The sequence below is a fragment of the Amblyomma americanum genome, chromosome 3 (genome assembly GCF_052857255.1).
Source record: "Amblyomma americanum isolate KBUSLIRL-KWMA chromosome 3, ASM5285725v1, whole genome shotgun sequence".
Lineage (NCBI taxonomy): Eukaryota > Metazoa > Arthropoda > Arachnida > Ixodida > Ixodidae > Amblyomma > Amblyomma americanum.
In genome coordinates this window covers 138,374,051-138,379,905 of record NC_135499.1, presented here as the reverse complement: position 1 = coordinate 138,379,905, position 5,855 = coordinate 138,374,051, and positions in this window count along the sequence as shown.

Here is a 5,855-nt window from a genome sequence, read left to right as displayed (position 1 = left end):
CATCAGCATGCAAATTAGTCGACTGACCGATAGTGGGTTCCCTGACAACATGATCGCGTCAATGGCCGAAAAAAGTGCTAAAATCTCTGACGAGAAAAGGAATGAAGTCGAAAGAGCAAGGGAATAGAGCAGGATTGGTTGTTATACCATATATTCATAAGGCATCGCACGGATTGAAGAAAGTGGCGAACAAACACCAAGTGAAAGTTGTATTTAGCGCACCAAAAAAGCTGATAAGCCTCTGCAACAAGGTGAATGCGAAAGGAAAGAGTGAAAAGCGCAAGGAATGTGACATTGCCCATAGGGAAAGGTTCGTACCATGCCAGAAAGACATCATCTATAAGATACCAATATCATGCGGAAAACAATACATTGGGCAATCGGGTAGATGTGTCAACACGAGACTTCTAGAGCATAATAATGACTGCGACAAAATTAACCACCCCGGGAATCTGGCGCAACATTGCAGCAGGTGTAAGAAGAAATGCGAACCAATTTTCCACAGGACCACAATTGTAGGTAAACAGAAAGAAAGGATTGAAAGAGAGATAGTCGAAGCGTTTTCAGTCGAAAAGGCGGAAAATGGAACGTGTGTAAGCACTCCTTCTATTGCACTTACAAAAACAGAAATTGACATGATAAGTGCAGATGCTGTGTCGTGGTGATGGTCACGTGTTTGATGATGGGAAGGTTGCATTTTTCAAAAAAAAAAAACTGACGTTGCGTATATAAACGCATCTTCCGTAAGGAATAAACAGTTGTTAGTTTGCTCTTGTGTCGTGTGTGTGTGTTGTCTTCTTATGCCGCTTTTAGCGCATTCCTTCGCATAATGATCAACCAACTGGCCCCGGTAATAGCTTTGCTCAGGAGCGTAGCCCATAATCCGCGGCGGAGGAGAAGGGGCGCAGAGCGGGAGAAGAGGAAGAACAGATGGACGGTAGTGACCTTGAACGGCGAAAACTTAGCCGAGGAAGAGAGCAGAAAACTGTTCAAAGATGCACTTTGCTAGTGTTCCTTGCATTTCTAATGGACATTTTTAGTTGCCCAAGAATGTTAAAAGCTTATCGGCATTAACCGCAGTGGGGCACTCACGGCCGGTGTTGTTTTCTCATCCGTTTAGTTTCCGCCCTAGCCGCACTACTTCATATCTAGTGCGTTTAACTAATATATCGATTTCTTCAGCGCGGGAAAAGTTCGAAGTGAGGCGTTTCTTTTCTTTTATTGATTTCAGTGGGACGGCTAAGTTGAAAGCTTAAGCATAATATTTTGTGATCAGATATTCCTTCAAAATATGTATTCAGGATCACGGAGGATCACTGCATTGCTAGCAAAAAAACATCTAAAATTGAAGCTGTATAGTACAGCTGCTGTTGCATGTTGTAAGAAAGAGGCAGAGAGAGAGAGAGAGAGAGAGAAAACGTTTATTTTTCTAAAAGCGGTGTTGCTTGCATATTGGGTGATGAGCCCTGTTCAGGGCCCTAGTGGTGGTTGCCACCGAACGCGTCCGCGAGATTAACCTCCGCTAAGCCTCGAGGGATGCTTCGGTCAGCTCCGCTTCACAGGCCAGATATCGATATTCCTTAAATTTAAGCTCGTTAGACCCCCTAACCACCCTCAACCACTTCTGTCACGGCAACTGAGTTGCCTAATTCTTTAGGTCATCCCATATTTGCCGCATGCAATTTGCAATACAAGTAGTCACCGCCTGGTTATGACCAATCCCCCTTGTGCATATGCCATTTTGGAGGCAAACAACAACAACAACAATCTTTATGGCCGACCTCTTTGCCTTCGTTTCATTAAATTTATCTATATATCTATACGCGCGCATTTGGTGTACATTTTTCTTCTCGCTTGTCTCGTGCAGGCACGAGCTGATGCCCTACCGCGTTCTCTGGCAGCGTTCTAAGTGGCTCGTGCTCACGAGTGATCGCCGGCTTGCAGGCAGCTGGGCCTTTTGTTCTGGACCAAGTGCAAGTTGTGAGAGCCAACAGTGTGGTTACGCGTGCCGGGGAGCTGCATAGCGACGGATCTTGCGCAGCAAAATCGAAGCGCACTGCAAGGGCTGCAGGCGACGACGAGCCGAGCCAGCTCGGTATGGGCGCTCGCCTCCCTCCGACCACGTCCAACGGGGCGAGTTCGACGGCCCTGCAGGTCACGGAGCATCGCGACATGTTGGACAACCCACGGCTGCAGGCCGCCATACTTCTCTCCATTGTTGGCGTGGGAACAGCGACGATCCTGCTGCTCAGCTTCATGTTCAAAGGTAAGGGATTCTCATATACTGCCCCGATCGTCGAGCCAGTTTCAAGCAACTTGTAGCTCGTGCTGGTTAAAGACCAAACAAGGGGATTTGGTTTGTTAGCTAAGAAGCGACTGGACTTGTTTCCACTAAGCCTGGTTAAAGTGCGCCCGGTACATTTAGTTTTTCTCTCATTTTCACAAGTTTTGAGGTTTTGGGTCTGGTTCTCATAAAGTTAAATACGGCCGCGATGTGATGCATAGGGGATCCAGTTTCCACCCCATACCACGTCGTCGTCAGAATCAACCGTCACTGCTTCGATCTAGTCACAGGTAATCCGTAAGCATTTTACGGCGCCCCGCCGCGGTGGCTCAGTGGTTAGGGCGCTTAATTGGCGAGCCCAGGGACGCGGGTTCGATCCCGGCTGTAGCGGCCGTGTTTCGATGGACACGAAACGTGAGGCGCCCGTGTGATGCGTGATGTCAGTGCACGTTAAAGAACATCAGGTGGTCGAAATTAATCCGGAGTTCCCCACTACTGCGTCCATCATAGCCCACGTAGCTTTAAGACGTTAAACACCATATACATAATGGCAACATTTTAGTGCGATTCCAGTAATATCACTTTCCTGCTAGAGAATGTGAAGCATATTTTGTCGTTATGTGGTATGAAGGACTTTGAAGGTTTTTAGAGTTCGTAACCAAATTCTGAGCAGGTTGCTGCGAGAGAGTGCAGAACTGAGCCCAGCAAGTAATAACTTCTATGGAGCGCTTTATTGCTTTATAAAGTATGCGGCCACCACCAGGAAGTAAAATAAAAAAAAACGGTTTAGGTTCGGTTCTACCTGGCGCTGAATGAGGCTGCATAATCAATTCCATTTGTATTTGAAATTATTGAAGCTTTATCTGCCGCGCGTTTGGGGCGAGTCATTAGAACACTCTTTATAGTTTCTTTTGTAGTCCGGATGTGCAGTTTCCTGGATTTTGTGTCGCTAAACATCGTGTCTGTTGGTAAAATTTAAAAAATTTCACAGGGGCACCCTATTCCATGTTCCATATTGGCTTTGCTATACCATTAGCAGCTGTTGATGCCTTTACTAGAAGTGACGTCACGTCTGCTCTAGTGATGTCACTTCCCTTCAGCCAATGTGAACGCTCACCTCTGGTGACGTCACTTCCATCCAGCCAATGGGAACATTCCGGTCTGGTGCCATCACTTTCCTGCAGCCAATAGGCGAATTTTATGAATGACGATGAATTTTGGCCCCATGTGGCTTCTAATGCCATCGCATTTAAGGCGGCAAGCCTATTTAGAATTCTTTTGTTAAAACGGTACTCTATGTACCGCTCCTTCACCTGCATTTTCCCTCTACTTTCCTCTGCCGCGGCGAGCAGACATGGAGGGAGAGACGCCGCTGAATCGCGACCTGCTGCTCAAGGCCCTAGCGTGGAAGCGGGACCAACGGATACTGTCCGAGTCCTACCGCCGCTCCATGAACCGCGCCGTAGACCCGTGCACGGACTTCGAGAGCTTCGTCTGCGGAAATTCGGCATCCACGGACGTGTTCAGCGACATGCAATCGAGGCGAGTACAGGGCAAAGGAGTCAAGCACGTGAATGGCCCGGAAATGCTCACTTGCAAGTGCTTGCCAGATTGTCAATACTGAACATGACAGTGTGTGCATGCTGCTCGTATTCAGTAAAAAATGAAAGTCATGCTATAGAAATGTGTATTTCAAACTGCATGCTTGAACAATTACCCCATCTTGAGAATGTCTGAGTTGACTGGATCCGACGGGACTCCAGATAGCTGGTGTTGAAAACGAAGAGCGATATCCGTGGTGGTGCCTGGGATCGGGTTGCACGAGCAACAGCCGTGCGTACGGTAAGCACGCGGCACCCTCCGAAGAAGCTCTTCCTCTGCAAGTAGAGAATTATACTATGCGGAAATAATGCCAAGAATCCTCTTTCTTGTGGATCTCCGGCGTCATGCACATGCAAGTAACCTTTGTCGGATCTGTTCCAATCTGCGCTGAAATAAAGCGTTTTATTAAGCTTTATATCTATCCGTAACTAAGCTGTATGTAATGGTTGTATATATATATATATATATATTTTGACCATTGATCTGAAATTTTCACGTGCACAGTATTAACGTAGAAAGACTTCACGCACGCAACTGACGCAAACATACGCGCACACTGAAACAGCGCCTGGCCGTAATTTTTGAAAATTGAAAATTGTTTTTGAGGAAAGGAGATGACGCGGTAACTGTCTCACGTATTTCGGTGTACACCCGAACCACGCCGTAATGGAAATGATAAAGGAGGGAGTGAAAGGAGAAAGGAAGGAAGAGGTGCCGTAGTGGAGGTCTTCGGAATAATTTCGGCCACCTCAGGATCCTTAACGTGGATTGACATCGCAAAGCACTCGGGCGTCTTTTTCGTTTCGCCTCCATCGAAATGCGGGCGCCGCGGTCGGGTTCGAACCCGGGTACGCCGGCTCAGTAGACTAATAATAATAATAATAATTGGCTTTTGGGGAAAGCAAATGGCGCACTATCTGTCTCATATATCGCTGGACACCTGAACCACGCCGCAAGGGAGGGGATAAAGGAGGGAGTGAAAGAAGAAAGAAATAAGTAGACTCACGTCCCGTTTTTGTGCGTTTTAGATTGTGCTCATGTTTGACCAACTAGTCCGCGAACGAGGCTTATCGTTATGACAATTCGACCCTATGGACGCGTTCGTGGTTGCAGGATCCTGACGACCGCTGGTCGGCACCTGGCCAGCTTGCACCTTCCGGCGGGCAGCGACGGCAGAAGAAACCTGACGGCGCTGCAGAAGGCGGCCTCGCTGCTGCAGCTGTGCGTCAGCCTACCCTCGCTGGAGGACGACGCGGCGCCCAAGCTGTTCGCGCTGCTTCGGCAGCTGGGCCTGGGCTGGCCCCCCGAGCAGCCGCTGCCGGGCTTCGCCGAGGAGTCGCCCACGCCCACCCGCGGCGAGGTCGAGGCGCTGCTCGCCAAGGTGGTGGCGCTCTCGCTGCGCTGGCGACTCCACACGCTGCTGCACTGCGAGGTCGAGCCGGAGCGGAAGGTGCCTTTCCAATGAGTGCTGCCTGGACGCCGCCATTTTGTTCGCTGGACTGTTAGCGTGCACCTTACGCAAGCAGGTGGAAGCGGTAGCGCGAGCTCTCTGCACCTGTTCGCAACTGTTCCAAGAGCGGGTGCTTTGATATATGCTTGTACCCAATTGAAAAGTCTGCAGTGCATATTCCGTGGTGCAAACGTACGCACGCCATATTTTGTAAACGGGAATGTCGTCGCACGCACTTTCCCTAGACTGCAGGAGTAGCACACTACGGACTCATTTTGGATAAAACGCTGTATCCAGTTGCGTGATTAAGTCTTTCTAGGCTGGAAGTTATGTTGCTCATCTCTACTCTGCGTCGCAAAACATACGGGGACGAGTAACACGAACGACATAGACTTAACGCTATAGTCCATGGCGTCGAGTTGCTTAATCCTGTGTTTTGAACCGCAGAGACGAGGTGACTATCTGCCGGCTGAGAATTGTGGTGTACTTTCAAACTGCAATGGGTCTGCCACTATATAT